The sequence below is a fragment of the Danaus plexippus genome, chromosome 27, assembly GCF_018135715.1.
Source record: "Danaus plexippus chromosome 27, MEX_DaPlex, whole genome shotgun sequence".
Lineage (NCBI taxonomy): Eukaryota > Metazoa > Arthropoda > Insecta > Lepidoptera > Nymphalidae > Danaus > Danaus plexippus.
In genome coordinates, this window is record NC_083555.1 from 4728466 (window position 1) to 4753558 (window position 25093).

Sequence of the window (25093 nt, forward strand, 5' to 3'; positions counted from 1 at the left end):
TCATCCGAGATATTAAAAGCTAAAAGAATATTAATAAATAATTATTTCATTTTCATCGTAATATTTCATAATAAGAATTTCACAAAAAAAAAAACTTACAGAAACCAAGCTTCTGTCGGACAAATATTTGAACAAACCTCGCCCTTAAGTTATATCAAAAAATATTACCTTCCTTTCAAAATATACGATAAAAAAGAGATTTAATAACTATAAAAATCCACAAAGTAAAGACAAACAGATATAAATCCAAGGGATCTAAATAAAACGGCAGATCTATTGAATAACAACATCATTTAAATCGCTCCAACATTGACCTGATAGGAATAATCCCGGATTCGAAACCATTTCGGGATTCTAGCGATCGCAGTCCCGGAGTGTCCCATTCAATTAAATAGTGGACTGGAGTTATTTAAAACGTCAGTATTTGTCCTGTTAACTGTGAAAATGGATTGTATTGTGACTCAGGCTATTAAACCATTTTTATTCGCTTCGGAAATCAAGTTGAAATTGACGTAAATGGAAAAATATAACTTTAATAAAGCGCTCGAAAATATATATAATAAATTATATTATAAAAAATAATATTAATATTTTACATTTATTAGGTGTGCTTATATTTTTATTAACAAATAACCTTATTTAATTTGCTTTCAAACAGGTAGTTTAAGATATAAATCTAGTATTTGTAGGTACATCGCAATAGTCATACCTTATAAATAGGTTGTTGATTTGCCAAATCAAATCAGTTATGTTGTGTTATTCATTGGTTTAATAGGTTGTATATCTGTATATTACTATTGATAGCCAAAAATTTAGTCATTGTGGACTTCGGCATTGGGCGCAGTGAAAAATGTAGAGTGTGTTCAAACAATATATATAACGAACTGACAGCGACGTCTATAATTTATTTTACTCGATTTTTTGCGTGGATCCTGCGGGCTTTATACAGAATTGTGAAATAAAATCATTAGATGTTCTGATTTGTAAGTTGCACATGCATACATGCAAGCATACATATTTACAACCCCAAGAGTAACCGTTTAATATTAGTAGGGTAATTTGTCTGTCTTTTATTTTATATTGTAAATTCACATAAAAATTTGTTACTTAAAAAAATAACTGAGAATCTACATTCCAGATAACGTGTTGTTATATTTAATCCTCTATCAATATACCACTATGGTTTATGGCAAAACATAACTAATTATAGATATCTTTGTACGCAAAACAAAGGGAATGAAAAACTCTTGACTAGTTAGCTAGATAAGGTTATATCATAATCTTTTGCCATCTATAAAAAATTTAAACAAATTTTAATAAGTCTAAGCACTGTAACTTTGCCTATTGTATGATAGGTGTTAAGTGTGACAGTGAAAATGTTTTTTAAACATTTAGAATTTCCACAAATTTCCCTAAAATACCGTCCAATAACAAGAAAAGTAGACAAAGCCACATCTGCTACTTTTAACTAAGAGCTGCTAATATATTATGAAGTAGAGAAAATATAGGAATCGTTCATAATCCGAGCTTGTATGGAAATTCTCTACCGTCGCCAAAGGACCGATCCCTTGATTACAAATTAATGCTGTCTGACAGATACCTCGCTTTCGTGAAATTTCAATAAACCCGGCCGTGTCGAGGACCTGTGCATGAGGTTGACTTATAATTGTACATTGTATAACCGTCATCATCCTATCACTCGGGCACTTTGAAAGGACACGTCAAATGGCGACTATTAATATTAAGCATTTGGTAACTCAAGTTTATTGCACTCGTGAAACATCTACTATGAAGTCTTTGAGACTCTTGCAGTCTTCAGAATAATTCGACAGGGGTTATATGAGTTTTCTACAGAAAATAAGAAAGAAAAAATCCCTGAGGATATTTGTGCGTCGACCTCCAGATCAGACATATTTATTTATTCGCGAATTTTAAAGCACGTTGTGATGATAGAGCGCACGGTTCGTTGGGAAGCCAACATCCCCAAAGACCATACCATCAAGATCAACAAATATTACGAGCTCACTAACGAACTCACTCGAAATAGGTTCGTTGTGGATTTATACGCGGCAGAAGTGGGAGCGAGAGGTAGACGGCTAAATCTCTCTACAACATACTAAAAGACTCCGGCCTGTCCAGAACTCACATCAATTTATTCTTGGAACGTACTTCGAATGCAGCCCTAGTAGGTTCTCTTCAAATTTGGTTAGGTAGGGAGAGGAGCTTGAACAGTGGAGGTGAGTAGTTAACTTGCATTAGTTAGGGGCCCCTTAAACCTACACCTGGGTCGCAAGTCCCAGGGACTGTTGAAGCTCCTCTCCCTGCAACGCGATGGACCCGGCACCCGCAAGATGAATCCATGGAATGCTAAGAGGTTTCGTCTCTTATAACTATTTCGTTTTATAAATAATTTTGCGTGAAATAATAATCTTCATAATTTCTCTCTCGTATTTATACTATATTCTAAGCTTACCAGGTCACTAAGTCTATGCTTTATGGTTACATCTTAACGTCACTGGAAGAAATTGCTCACAAAAAAAATATAAATTGTTTAAAATGGCAATAATTTCATCGTTAATACAAAACTGCGAATAAAAAATGTATATTTTCTATGGCATGGAAGAAAAAGTCAGTATAAATTTAGATATCCAGGTCATAGCCCGTCTATATTACATCGAAGTGTAATTCTATTGTACTGAATCAACAAGAAAATTCACCAGTTCCACAATTGCAAACATTTTTCTTAAAATAAAATCAAGTAGACCGCGTTTTTGCGAGGTAAATGTTATAAGCGTGTTTCTGAAATCGAAACGATATTTTCACCTTATGTTTGAGTAAATAAATACTGCCACAGACATTGTGTTTCTCTCTCTAAACTCCGAATAATTTCTTTGTATATTTTTACCATATTTTAGAAAACATGATATATTACTAATCCACTTGAGAAAAAGATCGCTTATATCTTTTATCCTATACCACACGCTACGCTCTTGTGGGTGACGTATGACAAGTGGTATTAGGATTATACAACTAATAGCCGTTTAGCCGCATAGCATCCACGACTACACGGAATTAATATCACTAAATGTGTTATATTTGAATTCAAGATGTCACTTTATTAAAGTTCTAACACAAGATAAGGTAGAATAAAAATTCAGAATCATAATAAAATATCCCTTCCACTGTTATCTAAATCTATGAAGTTTTATTACATGTATATATTTTGATATTTTATTTAATTCTCACACAACAATCTCTTGTTGCTCTCGGTTCAGTGATCATTCACTTGGATTTAATCTTCCGAGAATTTCTGGCTTTGTTCTGCGTTCAAGTTAATTTGATGAAAAGCGTTAAATTACGATTATTAACGTGTTCCAAAAAAATACACTACTTCTAAAAAAAAAGATAACTAATAATATAGGGATAAGAAAAAAATCTAAGCATATACGAGTGTAAAATAATTCATAGTGTTTTTCTCGATATGATAAAACTTATAAATTGGACTATGTGGGAAATATTTACCTCAGTAATAATTAAGTTAATTCTATGTCAAAAAATAATATATAAATATATATGTATATTCTGTTGAATAGTTAGTAAAGAGCTGTTAGAATATATCATCCTAATCCTCGTCCTTCGATAATAATGTAACGATAAAAAAATAATATGAGTATTTCACGTCGATATAACATTACGCATATTTGTGTGAGAACGTGGTGTTTAAGACAAGCTGAGGTTTAGCGGATTAGATTATGAAACAGAGAATTTCGTTCAACATTCAAGAACCTTTGTGATGTGAAATTGTTTTCAAAACAAACCTCAATAAAAAAGACAGTAAGATATTTAACTCAGGCTAATTCTTGTAGACAATTTTACATAACGAATATTTTACATATAAAATAATCGACATATGTAGCAAATATAATTTTATATAACACAATTCTGATAAATTAATATCACTAAATAGTTATTGGGTCAGCTATATAACTACCAGTAAATAGTTATTGGGTCAGCTAAGATACTTTAAGCATATAGCTCTCATCACAGAAAAGATACATATACATTTACAATATATTTATTTATTGTACAGATAGTAAAAAATCTTTTAATGACATCGTTGTCTTCACTTCAGTAATAAAACTGACTTTTAAAATATATTACAATGTAGATGAAATGACGATGAATAGTTTTTAAAACTTTTAAGAACTCGTCCACTTGGTAACGCTAAGCTCTGATGCGGGGTACCGTCCACAAAATATTATACATAAGAAAAATATTTTATTATAGTTTGGTGAATAATGGAAAATTAGTTAAGAGAATGTGACAATATTATTAAAGTTAACAGTATTGGAGATTTTTGATAACAGGAATCACTTTAACTTGAAGAGAAGAAATGAATTTGGATATAAAAATACGATTTTGATATCTTAAAATATTTGCATAATTATTATAGATATTTGAAGGAACTGTACTTCGTTTTAAAAGCTGTACACATTACAAGAAAAATTTAAGTTCCACTTAACTTGGGTTATTATAACAAAAATTATGCCTATTATAAGTTTAGCTTTAAAATGCGTGACTTTCATCAATAAATCATGACTTGGATATGTACAAGGTTTCGTGTTATCAAACTGGAAGTCATTACTTACGACAGCGTTTTAAGTTGCTGCTAAGTCATCGGCTTCAATATTGAGGACAGTTGAGGCTTACTTGTATTAATATTGGTTTCGTTCTTGTATACTAATAATTATTACTGTAAATTCACCCGAATTTAGGGTAATTAATACCCGCTGTGGTGTAACCAATCTCTTACTTAATCAGCGTATAAATAAAGTTATTAAACGAAAATCATCTGACTATCGAAGCGTTGAGATGTTGTAGTAGATAGTGCCTTAGTTTGTTTTAGGTAGATATTTTAATATTTACGAAGGTTAATACATTTTGTCATTCATAGAGTTCTTTTTATTTTGCTCTAATGGCTCATACTATATTTAAAATTATATGAAAGCAAATAATTTAGTAAAAGGTGGGCTATTAATTTTCTCTTCGTAGAAGAATCGTGATGAAAGCTTTGTATGTCAGAGGGATTCGCTGAATGGAGTTGACAGCGAAGAGAAATATTCCAGTTCATTTTATAGTTAGAGTCACTTAACTTGATAATATTAGATATAAATATAGGAATTATTATAACAGCTATCATGGAAATCTACATTTAATGACTAAGGTCGTACGATGAAAAGGTTCGTTTAAAATAATTACACCGAGATGCTTTAACTTTCAATTAGAAAGTAAATAGAGTTATTTATATTGTTATTATAATATTTAAATAAACCAGTTAGCATATTTTAATTAGATTCAATAAAAATATATTAAATTATGAATTGCTACGAAGTTTATTAAGATACAAAAAATATATTTTTTTCATAATAATCGAAAATAATGATGCAAGACTTACTTAAGAGTGGATCTAGATGTACATACAATAAAATAAATTGAAAATTTCCTTTATTTCTGGTAAAAAATTTGGTATGTAGCAGTAAAACAAGAAGAAGGGAACTCAATAAGTAATGTCACTTGAACAAAGTATCATAGCACGTGACGACAGCTCAGTATTGAAATGTCTCAGGTTATCCTTCTTACTAACAGAAGTTAGTTTAAAGTGTTTTATAACATTCTAAGCTGTCTGTACAATGTTAGAGGACATCGACCGTGTTGTGTCCGATCGGTTTAATAAATATATCTTACAGATTATATAACCTGACAGGTGGAAAAAATAATAGCAAAAACATTAGAAGAAAATCAGAGGTGTTATGTACATGTACGTGTATTAGCAAAAATCTTTTTGTAACTCTAATATTTTTGGATAGTATATATAAAAGAAAAGTTTGTCTGAGGTCATACGATAAGGCTAATACTCGTACAATAAAAACTTCATTTGATGACAGTGTTTTAAAAATATCATAAAGCAATTGACAGTATTAACGGCTTTTAGAGTTTGAATCCGCGGATTCTGAGATGCGACAACTCAATTGCTTCAACAAATAATCAATCTAGCCGCTATTAGAAATAGTTTTTCAGTATTCTGAGCCTGATGGAAGAGTGTAAATTCTTTCTAATTTCAAAAATTATTATTTGTGAAGAGTTACATCAAATTCGATACGATAGTTGTTCGAGATTTTTTTAATAATAATTTACACTAACAAGTATATCAAGAAACTCCTATAAGTTGCAAGCAAGTTATTGCCAAGTATAAAATGATAACGAGATTGCAACATAACTTTTATAGTTTCATCTGTATTCTTGTAAATTTTTTATTATATTTAACTGTTCCATAAAATTTTATCGAAAAACAATAAAGACATCACAAAATTTCAATATTCTTAATATTAATTTCACTGTTTAATTATTCAAAACTTAATATACATCAATATTAATAAGTTTTTTACATTTGAAAAGATTGAAACTCAATAAATCTGTAATTCTGATCACTTGAATTATTTAAGGTAGAAAATTAAAGTCTTATTTTAAGATATCTCATCAAACTCAATTAATATTAACGATGGAATCTACAGATGATTATTTAATAATAAAATCAATGTTAAAATCTCGTTTATTAACAGGTTTCTGTTATTTAATGTTTCAATAACCTCTTGAAAATATTATCCTGAATGTAATAATACATAGCTTTAATACAATTATAGTGCCTTATATACATACACATTTTTTTAAAGATTTGCGTTGATGAATATCTAACTAGCGGTAAATAGGTAACCGTAGAACTTGAACACTTAGAGGTTTTTATTTTATGGAATAAAGGAAGTAGGGGAGGAAGAAATAGGATTATGGTAGTGTATAGGGGAGGATTTAGGAATTTACTCCCATTACTTAATCGTAATAAACAGATCTGAGATATATTTAAGATTTGATAAGCAGTAAGCAATTTTTCTTTGGGACTAAACTTATGGCTTGGCTTTGGGAATAATATATTAAGTATTAAATAAGAGAAAGTTATTTTTTTATACTTCTATTTCCGTTATAATATGAGGTTAAACTTCCTTTCGTATGTACGTTCTGATTTATTTCACCTGTCTCACAGAGCGTACTTTATAATTATAAAAACTTTTCAAATATTTCGTTCACTTTGAGCCAATATTGAATAAATACAAGTACAATACCAACACCTTAGATTTCAAAAATCAAACTGAGCGTAGCAAATCGTCAAGCCGGCTCGTAAAAACTTATAAGGCAATTCGATGCAATAAATTGTAAAACTCAACTTCTCAAATTTCTTGAATCAAGATTGCCCGAATTCGTCGGACTTTTGCCGAAACTGAAAACGCTACATAAATTTCCGTGGAAACGTCGCCCAATTACAGACTACCACTTTTATGGGGCAAGTTCATAAAAATATTTCTTTTTTATTGCTATAGTTTTTAAAAGGTTAAATGTTACAGTGATTTATCGATATGTTTAACTTTAAATGTGGCGTTTGGTTTCAAGTGGCTTGTGCAAAGTAAAAGAACTTTATCCTGTTCGAGATTAATTGATTTTTAGATAGAAGAAAATATCTAGCGTAACTTGTTTGTAACTTACTTGGCTTTAGAAGTAAATAAATAGTATTGAAATACACTACTCTCTAACTAGGTAACAGATATTTTATCTTTTAATTGACATTCTTTAAATTATAAAAGGTAACAACTTCATAAGAGCATTATAACCATTTTTATTATAATACAACATATGTTATATTCATTGCATGTTGTTAATAATGTCCTTTGTTTAAGGTTAGTTCGGTAACAAAGTACACAGTACAGAATAGACAAAGTTATTTAATAAATCTTTTCGAAAAGGACTCTGGGATAGAAGAATGAGGCGTAATTTAAAATTTTGCAAGAAAATATTGTAAATATAACATTTTAAGTAAATTTAGGCTAATAATTCTCATATTATTGGTGTTTTGTAAGGTTGTAAGAAAAATTAAAGAGTGAAAGCATAAAATTTTTATATTGTACTGAGTAACTTATCAAATTTTATTTCTGATACGTATAATAATCTTTACAGCGGTTTAACTTAGAAACTGTTTAAAGAAAATAATAAATACATACATTATTATTTCATGAAATAATTTAAAACATAACGTGAAATTGTTAAACAGCTCAATAATTCAAGTTTGTGTCACGAACACAACGACACAATTCAAATCATTTTTGAATTCAAAATCGCAAGTTAAATCCTAAAACATCTTTGGCTCAAACGTTTCCGTGCATCTGACAGTATTGAAATATCAGTAATTTAATAGCAATTGCAGAACATGTTTCTAAAGGATCGGATCTATCTCGGCGAGGGGAAGTGCAGTTATTCCTTATTTATACCCCAGTGTTCGCTTTGTTGAGATTTTATATAGCTTATTTGCAAATACATTTTCATTTAGGATATTTTGCATTTGGGTTGGAGATTTTATTTAGTTTGTGGTTTTTGTTTAGTGAGATTTATAAAAGGTTCTATAAGGTTTTTCTTACGAGATATCTATACAGAGATTCAGGTCAACTAAATTATATAATGTAAATATTTATACTTAAATGTTTAAAATGATAAATTTATTTTGTTGGTTTTATAAATATGTTGTGAAAACCTACAATATTAATATTAAATGCATTTTTAATAAATAAATTTAATTAAAGTGACGAATCATTTTTGCATTTTTAGCAATTTAAAACTAAACGAGTTCCTAACAATCGATCGCCTGAATTTAGTTATCATTTAGGTAAACTAATATCTTATTAAGACAAAGCGTATTTCATTCTCATATAAATAATATGACATGAATATAGTATGTACTCGTAATGTACATATACATATCTTAGGTGTTTGTAGAGCTCCGATGACCTTTTTAGACTCATCCCAAAACGATTGCGGTCCCTGAATAAAGCTGACGAATCAACCGATATCTTGAGCCCGAGCCACAACTTCAACACCTTTATGACGTCATCGTCTTGTTTTTTTCCATCTAATTTAAAAATAATGTCATTTTATTAAAAAGGTAAACTACAGAATATTGTTTCTCTAATTCGTTAACTTCTTTATATACTATATTTGTATAATTTACTGAACTACAAATAACATGGTGATTTGCTTCATTTTTAAATTATATTTATAGTATTAAAATGTTATATTTCAATAAAACGCGTTTATTACTCATATTTTTTTACTTTATTTAATATTTTTATTTCATTTATTCATTATCAAAGCTGACGTTCGACTCACGTTACGTTATTACAGCGCTAATTATTCGCTCCATTAAAACTTAATTGTTCAAAAGTTTGCTTTATACATTCTGTTAACGGAAGTTAATATAGAGGTGATGATGTTTGTAATTTAAAACTATTATAGGAAACTCTCGCATAATTTAGTTTGTAACGTACAATAGATCATAGAAACATATTATGTTCCTATCAATATTGAGATAGTATTTAAAATACATATTCGTTTTAATGAAGTTTAAAGGTAGGTAACCAAAAAGTTTAGGTCGTACTACCCTTGAAATCAAAAAGGCAATATATTAAAGTTAAAGGAAATAGTCGAACAGAATAATGAAAAAGGAAAATAAGGTTCTTATTTTATTTTATAAATTGGAATCTAATGTCTTAAAAAAATATACAAATGATATACAACTGTTTAAAATTTATTAAAATAAAGTATTATTCAACATAAATTTAAATTTAAAATATATACTTACGTCACATAAAAATTTAATTATTATCACATCATATATATATATATATATATATAAGTCGTTGTTCACATAACATAAACATTATATTTAAATTACACTACAGTTATTCAATGGTAGTTAACTGTTAAGTTTGTCCTTTGTTTTGTGACAGTCGAGTAACAAAGTTCAGTGTAAGGTATGACAAAAGTTATTTAATAAGAAGTTTACAAAGGAACAACATATGTTATTTAAAGAGTTGAAGTTTTCTATTGTTTTTTAAAACAGAGGGGCAGCAAATTACGTGTGTAATAAATGTTATGACGCTGATAAATAAATAAGAGGTAATTTGCACTTTATGTGAAGACTTAATCTATATATATAGAAACTTATTTATTAATGGTTTTCATACGTTAAAGCTAAACCTATTTGTGAACAAACAAACGGTACTTCCAAACTATTAAATTCAAAACAATACAAAGTTACAACTGTCAATCCGCAGAACGTTCCGATCGTTACTTGCTACATTAACGATGCTCATAAATTTGGTTAATTTGCTAAGTTAGCAACTTTCAGGCTCTAGTCCGAATATTATAAAGTTGCAGTGATTTAACTTCAAAGGTATGAAGTTAGTTTGGATGTTACATAGTATTAGTTGAATTATGTTATCATGCTATCTTATGTAACCGTCAAACGTATTTGTTAGTTAAATTCTTGATGATATAATAAAATTTTTATATGCAAATTATTTATGATAAGTCAGACATAAATAGAAATTAAAGTAATGTTTTAAAACATAATTGTTTCAAATATTCGTGGATCAAAAACAAAATCCTTAAACATCTTTGGTTCAAACGTTTCCGTGCATCTGACAGATTTGGATGTCACTAATTTAATAGCAATTTCAGTACATGTTTCTAAAGTATCGGATCTCGGTGAGGGGAAGTGCAGTTATTTCTCATTTATACTGAAGTTTTTTTTTAATATACATACACATATTTCTCCATTACAATAACTCCACTTTTGATTAACATCAGTATTTTTAATAAACGTTTTCAACCCAAGCATTTTAAATGCTACTATTGAAATAATTTAATACATACTCGTATTACTAAACGTCATTTAAATCTGTTTATTCTAAAATCATTTATAACTGAGTCACATCTCAGTTGTTTCATTGGCCGCATACGTGATCATTGTACTCATTTTGTCACGCAAAGCCTCATCATATTAACTTTATTCCAATATAGTAGAGTATATTCTAATTACCATACGAGACTATTATTACGTTTTAAGTTAATAAAAAACTATAATAGTGAATGTTATAAATTATTTAAAAATATATTAAAAAAATCTGTTTTTTGTAAATATTTGATTGAATAAGATTTATGATCGAAATTGACTTGTACGAAATTTTATGTCTAATCTTATATTTAAGAAGTGCTGCTATAAGATTCAAATAACTGTGTGTCTGGTTGTCACATCGTAGCTTCCATTTGTCTTTCATACAATATGGAATGTCGTACAATGCATTAGGTAAGGAGAAAATTAGGGTGTGAATAAAGTATCGCGGATGAAGACAATAGACTCGAGTATTGAATGTGAACCTTGTTTACGGCTATGTTATATGTTCATGTACATGTACTTTGTCTATAAAAGTTTAAATGGCCTATTACATTTTTATTTGTAACTTAATATTTTACAATTGTAAATATTCTTTATAGTAATTATCACTATTTGGAACCTCACAGATGTTATAGATAAAGATACTTAGAAAGCAGATGAATTTAAGTGAAAAGGTAAATTTATATGTTTACACGGACCTGCGACGGATCCGGCGTCCGCACATTGAATTCGTGGAATGCTGAGAGGTTTCGTCTCTGTATAAGTCTAAATTAGAGCAACTTGTATTTTAGTTTTTCTGGCTTTTCCGCGTTTGAAAATACTATTAACAAAATAATAATATGATCAAATATTTTCATAGTACTTCGAAACTTTAATATACTAGTTTCGATTTTTTATTTTCCTATTGTTTTAGGTTGACATTGATAAATTAATTACTAATATATATATTAGTAATATATATTATCAATAATAATAATAATATATATTACTAATATATATATATATATATATATATATATATATATATATATATATATATTAACATAGAAATATTTTTCCAGCAATGTTCTGTGCCTCACTATATTCTTGTATTCTACGCCTTGACACTGACCGTTTCTATATACATTATATTTGGATCTTCTATCATAAGAGAAAATGATTTAATGCGAGAAGAAAGATAAGTATAATAGGAAGAAAAGTCTTTTATTTTATAAATTATTTAATGTTAAAATGATTTCAATATTTCTCTGAAATACAACCTTGGCGTCTTAGTGAATGAAAATTGTTTTGTTTAGCTCCGATCATTTATTCCTTCAAAAGAAATATCAACAATTACATTGAAATGAATAAAACTCGCGGAAGTCTTAGATCTCATTATCAACAATGACAATTTAGCTATATAATCATAATCAATAATATAATGTTTGTAAACAGTATTTTGCCATACAGATTAATCTTTAAAACTAACCTACTCGTGGGACCCATATTTTTTATATATCACTCATGTTATACATGAAGTTACTCTCAGTAATACACAAGTAACCCAGCTGCCTAAACACAGCAGGAACTCAATATGTTATACTAAGAACGCCTTTACGGTGTCGGATTGTGGGTAATGTAAGGTGACATTCGCTGTTAGCTCTGCGTGACATGCACCTACCTCGACAATATAATATAAGAGATCTAATTTGTTTCATAGTATTCACTGTATATGGTTTTTTCGTTGTATACAAAATATTCTAAATGTTTTTTTTATTTTATTTTACTTGGTGTTATTGTAAATGTCTTGTCTAATGGTCAAAAATCCAGTCTAAAACAATGCTGGTTTGTCATTTTAAGTTAGAGGAAATATATGTAGGTTATTTTTATGTTAGCGTTTATGAGGATATTTCTTTATTATGTGTTAAAGAGGTTTTGGTATTTTTCTAAGATTTTCTTTTAAAAAAAGAAAGGGACAGAGCGGTGTCCTAGAGGATGAGGAAAATGTTAACGTAATAATAATCAGGTAATGTTTACTGGGACTGGTGTTTTGTCATCAAGTGAGGGTTAAAAAACTAAACCTGTTGGATTAAGAAGTAACTGGATAGATTTTTATGGTTATTTCATTAATATAAGATATATTTCTGCTCAAAAATGTTATAAATAAAAAAGGTGAAACTCTGATGAGAATTAACTGTTAACTGAGTCCTTCCTTTGTTTAGGGTCAGTTGAGTAACAAAGTTCGCAGCACAGTATTAACAAAGTTATTTAATAAAAACTTCACAAAGGAACAACATACGTAATTTAAAAACTTTTGTTTTGATTTCATTTATATTTTCTAAATCAAACTGTACTTTAGAATAATTATTTTAATTTTTTTTTGTTAAATGGGGCAAAGGAACAAATGGCCTACCTGATGGGAAGTAGTTACCATTGCCCATGGACATCTGCAACGCAATGTTGCCGATGCTTTGCCACCCTTGAGGTAAAAGGAAGGATGGAAGGATGCTGATTGTCCAATAACCATCCTGTTAAAAAGCATTGCCCTTGGTCTGAACTGAGAATCAAGATTTGTGTGCTTCCGACACTTTGAACCCCTAATCTGATTCGCAGTTGCGGTCATCCCGGATCCCATACCAATGAAACACGCTCCACATCTCAAAACAGACTTAGACTAATGCAGGATGGAAGTTCATCACACATTAACATCCCGGAAGAGGAAAGGGTGGGAGAAAGTAAAGGTCAACCGGCTCTCTCACACATCGGACAAAACGCAGCCATTAGAGACTACTTCACGCCGATCTTGTGAGAGAGGATGGTACTTTCCTGGTCAAACCTATTCGTGCTGAAGTAACTTGACCACAGCTAGGCTCTACTGCTTCTATATCTAGGCTAAGCATCATCATCTTTCCATAGAGAATTGAAAATAATATTTATCTAATTCGTTAATCAAATGTGTTAATCTTATATAATTAAAACACAATTTAATAATTAACAAGACAAACTTTCAAATATTATGTTTTAAAACATTATAAATTTGAAGTGAGTCAATCCACTGTACAACCCAGCAATTACTCGCTAGATTAACAAGATTCATAAATATAATTTATTTAATTTTATTTATTTATACTTTAACGTTATGAAATGAGTTATGAGCTGAATCCCGTAAGCTAATCCCTTCCGTGCATCTGACAGTATTGGATATCAGTAATTTAATAGCAATTTCAGAACATGTTTCAAAAGGCTTGGATCTATCCGGCGAGGGGAATGTTGTCCTTTCTTATTTATACTGCAGTATTCGCTTTTTTACTATTTTGGAAGATTCGGTATGAATCGAGTTTTGTATTGGGTTTTATATAATTTTGTATTATGTTACATTTAGTATTTGATGGGAGTTAAAAAAGAAAATTACGTTATATTTTCATGTGAATTTTTGGTTCGGACTACTTGTAGGTCGATAGTCTAAGCGGGTAATTCGTCAAGTATTTATGATTTAATTATAACAGTTTGACGGTTTCAAACCATGACGTATACTAAGGATGGCTCATAAAAAACCAAGGGGATGTGATCTCGTATTGATCTAGCAAATATCAATTCCGATTATTATGCTCCTGTCTCCATCAGGGGACCTGTCATGTCGCTCGCCGTATAAATAAAACCCCACCTATAAAAGTTCATACCAGCAAAGGCTTTTATTGAAAAATTGCTTCAAAAAGAAACATAAAAAATCAATTTACAATCGCGTTTTCAATGAACCGCATTCTAAAGGAACTGGTTTGACCGTTACATGCTTATATACTTAAGGGTTAAATACATTTCGCCTTGGAGTTGCTGGAAAGAAATGTTTACTTTTTATTTTATTAATATGTTTGTTTTCTTGAGTTAATTTATTTTTTATTTATAGTAAGAGGCGACAGATATATAAGAAATATATATTGTATATGAGGGAAGAGTGTTATTTAATGTTTCTTTTAATTAAACAGCCCAGTTTATGATCAATATTTAAAAAAATCCGCAAACGATTTTTTAAATTTTAGTGGTGTTGATAAATTTAATATCAGAAATACAAAAAAAAATTTTTTTTTTGAAAAATACAGTAAAATAAATCTAGTCTGAATGTTGATTATAGTACGATTTAATTTTAAGCTTTTTATTTCTCAACATTACACATTTATATTAAAATATCTACAGGATATTTACATGAGACTGTGAAGAGAATCAGATAACAAACTGACTTATTTATAAGCAAAGTTTTAATTATTATAAAACATAATATAACTATTGTGAAATATTATTTGAAGTTTCTTAAAACACGTAGGATAAGTTAGTAAACTCGTACGTACTTCACTTGCATAACTATTTGCATGTTAAATTAATATCTTGATACAATAAATATATTTGTAGCATCAGTGAGCTGAGAAGCGGAAATTATATTTCGTTTATCCTCATCAAAACCTTAAATATTAAGGTTTTATGGTATTAAAGTGGATCCAGATGAGCGGTTATATAGAAAAGAGGCAATTGTTTTATGTATTTGGAGTTTTTCACATAAAATAGGATCAATTTACATGTTTTAAACTTAGAATATTATGATTATAACGCTATTTGAGATATTGCTCTTTCGTTTCCAACGCCGGTGATTTGTCTTGTCAAACCTCGACGACGTCGATATATGATGGCAAAGTACTTACTGTTTTTTTTAAATCGTATATTTCACATATTATCAAACATTCATTTCAGCTTAAAATATCTTTGTTTATAATTACTCTAGTACTTAAATATTAATGTATGATCTGCTTGAGAACCGTAACTGTCGTGAATATATTTTTAAAGTTAATTTTTCATTATTATGTCCTATCATGCAAATTAAACATTTCCTTTTGACCAAAAATATGAAACATGAATTAAAAATGACCATATTTAATCTCTTCACAGTTAATAGTGGGCGTTTTTTAAGCGCCCCTTAAAACCCCGCGTGTATTCGTGTAATCCGATTATCAATTTTTTTACTCAAAACGCGATACAATTTTAAGTTGCTGCTAAAGTCCACTTTTCAGTTTCAACGTTATAATGCTGCATCGATACAATGTCTTTATAATTAAATTAATAGTTTACTTTGGATACACATTTGTGATAATGATATCAAACATTTTCGCATTTACACATTTTAACGAAGCTCAGTTAACGATGATATCTTTTGTAAATGACATACATATATGATGCGAAGTACATTCAAAAATTTTACTTAGTACTTGCATTTTTTCTTACTTTTTATTTTAACTAGCTTAACAATTTTGTATGACTATTTCTTAATCCTGAAATATTTTTTGTAAAAATCTGTGAAAGGAATACAAAAACATAGTAATATAATATGAAATCATGCATTTAATGTGAGGGAAAGTTATAATATATTAGAGGAGAACCAAAACCAATTACCTTTTAATTGATCGAATCATTAGCGAAAGGAATTTCTATTATAATTATTATATCACACTATTATTGAACATCATCAAGCTTTAAAATATGTAATAAAATATATTGTTGCAAGTGGCGCCCTCTGTGCCGTACTAATTATGATGTACTATAATCCTAAGACTTTTTATGATTAATTGCAATTAATTATAACACTGAACCGTTGTAATTTTGTCACAGCAACATTTAGTAACAACTTGTGTTTGCAAAACTATAAACACTGTCTTCAGCTATCGTACAACATAACAGACAGTAACGCTGAACATAAAAAAACAAATCTGAAAGTGTACCTGTATAATAATTTTACTTCGTGGCTGATTTGAGCGGATGGTATAATATGGTGAGATCCAATGTCTTAAATCAAAAAGACACTGAAAAACTTAATCAATTATGACATTATATGTGAAATTAGATTAGATTTTTTTGTTTCCGTAGATCCAGTATCAATGAGATTTAACGACGTGGAAACAGATGTAAAATTTTCTATTACTTTAAAGACGACCGCTGATATTATTCAGTTGAAATCAGTGTGGAAATAGTTTCTAGAAAAATCTTAACAAATTAATGCAAAGGATTTCAAAATAACAAGTACCGAGAATCTAATAAAAGTGTGTCCTAAGAACTGTGACACAACAACCCTTTTGAGTGTCCACGGAACGAGTTGAAAATCGACTCGGAAACTTCTTGTTTTACTTTTAATAAACTGGTACCGACGACAAAATACCTAAAAATCATAGTTACTAATAAAAACGATAATCATGATCAAACATAATATTAAATGGATTAAACAAAATATTTTTTTCTCTATAGGATTTACTACGAGATGTTACAAACAGTTTTTTTTTTTAACAATTTATGTACTAAGAATATAGAGTGATGAACATTCGCACAAAGATCCAATAAGACGTTTAAAACCATTAAGTTTACTTTGTTGGTTCGATTTACAAAATACATGAGTTTTTTTTTTATTAATTAGAAAATCCGAAATCTAATGTTCATGTTGACGCTACACGAATTTCACGAGTTTTCTCCAATAAACTAGAACGCGGTGATTAATAAGAGTTATTCGTTAGTTTGTGGAAAAATTTAAAATTTGTAGTCTCCACCTTAATATGTGCCATCTTTATTAAATGTCACGTTTTGATATACATTGCATAAGGAATTTTAATTTGCGAAGCACAGGGATCAAAATCTCTTAGAAAAATCCTCGCAGAAAATAGAGTTGCTTATAAAATTTGCTCTAATAATCTATTACTGCACAGATGCGAGAAAAATTCACGAGAGCATTACATTGTTAGACGGTTAAAGCGTAATAAAATGTTGATTTTAGGAAAAAAAATAACCCGTGTCCTTTCTAACACATAATAATTATTTCAGATATATCGGTGGTAATATTATAGGGGAGGAAGTTAAATTAAATTGAGAAAAATTTTAACATTAAAAAAGTGATAAAAGAAACTAGTATTATTCGGATTTACTACGCGGATTTTATTATTTAAAAACTACATAATCCCGACGTTTCGATTACTTTTCAGCACCCGTAATCACGGGCAGACGAAATGATGATGATGATGTAAGAGCATTAATCACCACGCTTGCTTAAGGCGAATTGGTAGTTTCAAACTTATAATTAGAATGAAACTATTAACATCTCATCTGCCCGTGATGATCACAGTTGCTGCAAAGTAACCAAAACGTCGGTTTAAAAATAATAGTTAAGTTTTTAAAATAATAAAATACGCGTAGTAATCCCAAAAATATTAGTTTCAGTTAAATGAATACTCGCGAAAGTCTTAGATCTCATTTATAATTTGAAATTATTTACTCACGTTGTGTTTCTTTACCGTCAGTCAGTGTGCATAAAAAATCGTAGAGAGTACATATAACTCGGAAAAAATCACATTGGTACTTGTCAGGTTTCGGGCTTTTAAATCTCTAGGCCACTAGGACTGTTTGCCTTCTTATATATCCTTGACAAATTTGATGAAACCCATATATTCTGATGTAATTCTCTAAGGAGTTATTACTTATCACCAGTGTTAGTGGATGTGAACAACATCGTCTACGTTTCGGTACCAAGATTAGACAAAACGAATATTTTTTTTATAAAGAAATTGATTTATTAAAAAACAGGTACATCTGTCATACCTCTATGATCTGTGAATTCAGATGAAACACCAAATATTTTACAGCGTTTCTACAAAAACGGGCTGAAAAAATTATAGGTTATATTGAGATAAAAAATCGATATTATTAGAAAATTTCAATATAAATTACTTCATATTTTTTTTGTACTAAATTAATTATTATTAACATGCATTAATATACTCATAGTTAATACTTTGTTATTTCAATTCCCTTACTACGAGCTTTCACTTCAAGACTAGACGCAAACAGTATTTATTTTATACACTATACACGTTGATGTCAACTGCGAAGACTTATGAATAAATACTGTATAACTGTTCGTATTTCGTAAACACAGGTAAGAACACTTGTTTGTTCTGTATTTTGTAACCGATACACTAATTATTTTCAAAATAAAAGTATGAATTAAAAAACGTCTAAACCTTAGTAACCTTTTTTAGGAAATTATTAGTTCTGCAGGATTGAAACTTTTTTTTTCTTATAGGTAATGTTAACCATAAATATCCACATAGTAATGTCATTCAGTAAATAACAATCGAAATAATATCAGCAGGTTCGAAGCAATCCCTCTCAAACATACAGACGGTGAGAGCTACAAAAAGTATCTTAGTAACTCAAACCCTGATATGGAGGTTAGTGTTATGTTTACAAACAGACACTTGGTTGTTATTTATAGATAGTATTTTCCATATATAAGCAGCTCACAGCAGTATGCAAGACAAATAAAAATTACAATCTTTCCGTCCGTGAAAAAATATTTATATTCCAAAATGGATGGCGTCATTTCAGTGACACGCGTTTGGGAAATGTTGTTGGTGAAGGACACTAGCCGGATGACGCCGTAACACTCAAAACTGACACTTGAAAATAATATTCAACAGAAGTCTTTATTATAAAAAACACATTAATTAAAATTAAAAACTTTCTCGCTATATATAAAAGCTTTTAATTTTTTATGTTTCTTTCATTTACTTGTTATTTCCATAGTTTATATTAAATTCATATACACAATAAAAAGAACGTTTAATAAACCAAATGTTAAACCCAGATCGTTTTACCGAATATATATTAAATTGTTAACGATCCATAATATTTTAGTTGTTATAATAAATTTTGCTGAGCTGCAAGATTTACTTATAATCGTGAAACTTTAGAACTCATTAAAGCAAAACAAAGTTTTAGGATAAGATATATCGCTGTGAAAGGTCCTTCTCGAAATATATGAGGCAATGAGGGGTGAGGAGTGAATGGAAACAAAAAAAATCTACAAATCACAGCTTGGAGTGTTGAGAGGGCAATTCCTCAGAAAAATTGCGTCGCGATAACACTTGATGTCTTACGGTTATATAATATATTATATAGAACATTTAAAGAGTCCGTTTATTATGACAATTAGGTATTCGAAATGAGAATGCTTATGTAGTTATTTGAAGTCCATCCTTCGACAATTCCTCGAATTCTAGTCCTAAAATTTGGATATTATTTTGAATGATAGAGAAATTAACATACAATATTGGTATAAATCGAGTTCGTTCAGCAAGACGATCGTTAAATGCAAGAAAAGTCAAAACAATATAAAGAAGTTATTTGAGTTCTTTCGACACGTTTAAAATATGTGATTAAAATGTTAGAGAGACTATTTATTAGTAAAGTTTTTACATAAGCAATCTGAAAGCACTTAAACCGACCGCTAACTCTAAGCTAATCAAAGATCGGGCCGTGCGGGATGTTTCACAACATTAATTTAATATGTAAATAGTTGGTTGAGTGGAGCACGCACGACTCGTCCAAGTCTAGTTAGACGTTTGACGAAACTTGCGAAGTTTACACACACAGTGACAATTAACAGATTTAATATTGTTATAACGAAAGTTACTTACGAAAGTCTATGTGATTTGTTTCATAAAACTTATGATATCAAATTTCTAATAACCGTTCAATGAAAGCCGAAACACAATTAGGATTAGTTGCTGAATACAATGAAGTATTTAAAACTATTTTACATTACACGGTTCGTTGTAATCATATTAGTATCTGAAGGCGGAACGAACCCGTTTGTTAATTGAATTTCTATTAGTTCGATATAATCCCCTTTGTTATTGAGATTAATTTTGAACTTGATCGCTTTTAAGTATCTATTATATGTAATGGATATTTCAGAACGTTCAAAGCAATGGCTGGAACTGAAATGTATGGGAGCGTCATTAAAAGTCTTTGAAGGCTTACTGGATTTAATTCAAACACATTCAAGGATGCATTCAAATTTGTACATCAATAACTATACGAGTAATTTACTCTACACATAAAATATTGGTTGCGAAAATTGAATTAACAATTGATGTTTTTCTTTTATTTAAACAGTGAGTTTTATCTACTGTGAAATTTTAATTATGATAGCTAAAATATATGTTCATACACTGTAAAAACTCCAAAATAGCTGAATTGTTTCCAATAAAGAATTTTAAACGTATATTAAAAAGTTATGCATATATTTTCGCTTATATTAAATGATGGTATTTAAACAGTAGCCCAAATAATTAATATTTCGTTAAATTTATATTATAAACATAATATATATCCCATATACGAATGTTTGAGAATAATTCACCCGAGTTGTTCAAGAAATAAAGATATAAATGTCTTTCTAATGTACATAAAATATTCTTAAGTGTGTTTGTGGTAATAACGATCAGTTATCTGACTAATCGAATCTTCAAAGCTAAATTTTGTTCAAAGATTGTAAAGAAAAAGGTGAGAAAAGCCTTCTTTAAACAGTTATTTATAAAAATGTACCGTAAGTACGTATCTATCACGGATTTGTAGTTCAGATCTAAGATTACCTTTTAAACTAAACATGTGTCCTTCTAAAGCTTTCAACTGACCGGATCTCAAGAAACATGTTTATTCAAAACTATTGGAAGAGATAGTAATGGTATTCTTTAAGCGAACCTAAGATTATAAACTGTTATATTAACACTTCTTTATATTAATATAGACTAGTTTTCTTTAGTTTACTGATTCAAAACTATCAAATGAAACGTGTAGTCTTTTGTTTTATGAAAGATTAACTAAATTATATAATATAAATTAAACAGGATGTGACCAGACATAGTTCAGTTCTTTAAACAGTTTAGAATATTATTATATTTCACTAATAGTATAACATACATCTTCGATCAAATGATTAATTCTTTATCTTGATGTTAACAAATGCTCGTTTCATTTCACACGCTGGAATGTCAAAATTCAATAACAGAATGAATAAAAAACATTAATGTATGGTTATTATGAATAAATGTTAATAATTCGTTACTAAATATCGTCGAATTTACATTATTCATAATTTTAAATTAACATTCGTTACATATCCGATGTTTTAATCATTAAAAGTGTAACGGGCAAGTTATCTTGACAGCGCATCTGTTAAATTGACATCATTATCATTATTATCATTATTGGTTGAAATTTTGTATGAAGTTTTTGTTTTTCGGCTAATATTATTAAAGCTGTAGCTGTTTCGATGTAATTTTGTTACTTTATCTGATACAATTTCTTATTTACTTTTTATATTTATGTGTCAATACCAATATTTTTTTTTTAAGTTATATTTCTCTTTGTTATTTATGTTAATGAATTTTCTAATGTACCAACCAACGTTGTAAATTATATTTATATTTTTAAGCATATTTTTTTTTCTATTGTGCACGTTTCAATACACAACCGGAGTAGATATTCAGTTTAATAGACGTGCTTTTAATTGAGATACATTTTTTCAGAAAATACTGAATTGGATTATGTTGTGGATCAATTAAAAATACCAGTAATATAAAGGTTTATGGGTATAATTGGTTACTTTCTAATATGTTAGGTTATTTGTAAGTGGAATTTAACATAGGAACTATGTTACCTCCTAGGATATAAATCCTTCTCTAATTTAATTATAATCTATCACAACTGTTCATATTTTATCCTAAACGTATCGTTTCCATAAACTATAGCCATGAATAAGTTGGTTGTAGCGAGATTAAAACGCTATAATCCTTGGTTTACCGGATTACTACGGAACATACAACCATCAGTGCTCTGGTTAGATTTGAATGAATACTCTATGACTCATTGTGTTGGGTGAAATTAAGTTTAATACAATTTTAAAATTATGCATAAGAATATAAACAAGCTCGGTGATATTCTTATATATATTTATATTTAAAAAAGTAATTCAACTATAATGAAAATAATTAATTCATAATTTTCTCATTCGCAAGATCATAATATATAATTTTGAATTATAATTCAAAATTATATATTAACATAATTTTTATGGTCTGACCACTGATATTTTAAATTGGGTAAAGATATTGACCTAGCTTGCTACGTACTTGCTACGTACTTTACATACGTTTATACATGAAATAATTATATTTTATTTAACTTGCAATATGTAAGTACGTTTATTCGTGCGAAATCTAGGAATTCAATTTTCCAGCAGATATCTTCAACCGATTAAGTTGAAAAGTTCCATACATGTGTAGTTGGAATGATACGTAATGTATATAGGTGTGACGTCATCATGTATTCAACATGGCGGAACACTCAAAATAACCTACGATATATTTAACGCACCCAAACAATATGGGTGTCAAATAAAATAACTTGCTTTGAATAACTCGAGCTTAAACTTGTTGCTAAAAAGATTATTACTTGAATTTATTTTACTATTAGATATATTCCAAAAAGTAATACATAAAGGACAATAAACATTTCTATTTGATATAGTATAAAGATTTATAAAAATTCAATAGTGATTCACAAAGTAATAATATCAAAAGCAATAAATTATATAGTCTTAGTAAAAAACTTTTAACTTATTTTTGTGTTAGATAAAGTTATAAAAACAAATCCAACAAATAAATGAAACCATTTAAGTATCGTCAAATTCTTATTTGGTGAGTTCCTGAAATTGTCGCTTCCACAATATCGTATCCCTGTTCTAAGCGCTGAGCGAGCAAAGTCCGCGAGAGCTTTATTAAATTTGAAACACTTACGAAGCTGTTCTAACTGGTACATAATCTTGAAGGTTTTGTAAGCGTCTGTGTTTGTTTAATATGCATATGCTTGTGTACGCTATTGACTGAATTGTGTATCGAAATTTTAATTTTAAAGTCAGTCAACATAATATCTTGAGTTAGTTTTCGTGTTATTACTGTAACGGAGATGCCCCAGATATGTCTGGCACGTCTCTTGAATTTGCGTTTTTTTTTGGAAACTTTTGTGAGTTTTGTAGAAACATTAAAAAAATATGAAACGGCACTGTTACAAAAATATTTGTAAGAATAATGAAGAAATCCTTTTTATTTCTTAATGTGTTGATAACGATGTTAGATCGAATTCAGTTCTGCTTTACGACGATAAGATTGTATTAATTTATACTTATATTTATAATTGTAATTAGCATACTTTACTTTGGCACCGTCTCAGCATTACTCCCAAAAGATTCTAGATGGACTTTAAATTTAATTTCCCTTTGTACTAACTCTTGCGTGAACGAAAATTAAATTTACTTGTGCTCAGAATAAAACAAACTTATAAAATTCAACCTTATGGGACTATGACAAAGTCTAAATTAGTTAAACATTAAGTCTATCTTCATGTCTGCAGTGTTGCAGGAATCGATTAAGTGGTCCAACCACATAATTATGTAAGGTAGATTAGATTAAAATTACATGAAAGCAACTAATTCTTTTAATTAAAACTATCGCATTCTGAATACAGTTATCATGTCTTTTTAAATAAAAGTATCTTTTAATTAAAAACAGACCTATTTCCTATTAGTCACTGTAAAGTAGATAGTCATATTTGTAAAAAAATTCTGATTAGTTAATAATATTAGCAAACATAGAATAAAATTGTAAAATATATTTCACATAAAAACAAACAGTCGAGTAACGAAATTCCATATAAAGCTCAGAGTTCTTGCGGTTGTCTTGAATAAACTGACACAGTCTATCATTTTTTCGGGATTCTCAAAACCTTTCTGCAAAAGTGTTAAAAATTCAGGCAATCAAAGTCCAAACGTCCATTTCGCCGCAATATCAAACTGTCAATTAGTTTGTCAGTTTGGTCTCGTTTTGTGACATGAGACAACATGTCCATCTGGTGATGACATGTGTTGACATGTTTTGACATGCATCGAGAAGTTGACATGGACTTCTTTTTAGGAATTATTTTATATTCGAGTGTAACCAGTATAACGAATAATTATTTATTAATACCTGCATGATCATTATTCCCTATTAGTTTAATTAATTATTAAAGACGATTTAGTCTGTCTATGAAACTCAAATTGTCGTTCCGATCGGATATTATCAAATCAAGTGTAACTTTAATCCGGCTTATTTGGATACTGGTTGATTAATCGCAATATCCCAGAACCAAAACCAAGCATCAATCTGCCACATTGTTAATCACAACGTCTCATCATGTCTTAATAGCTGTGTTAGTGTGTAGACAATATCTAGGTTCTGGTAACAATAAACAGAAATTAATTTAGGTCACAAATTGTTTCTGGAAATGAATTAAAATCTCTCGTTTCTCATTTCTCGTATTACTCTCGTTCAGATTATTGGTGCATTTGCACCATCGTATTTATAAATTAGTACA

General features: G+C 29.2%; 1 protein-coding gene across 4 annotated transcripts in view; it reads right to left on the reverse strand.

Annotated features, from left to right (window-relative positions):
- The window catches only part of LOC116775581 (hemicentin-1), a 249666-nt gene that overhangs the window by 97161 nt on the left and 127412 nt on the right, over positions 1-25093 (reverse strand). The window lies entirely within an intron of this gene.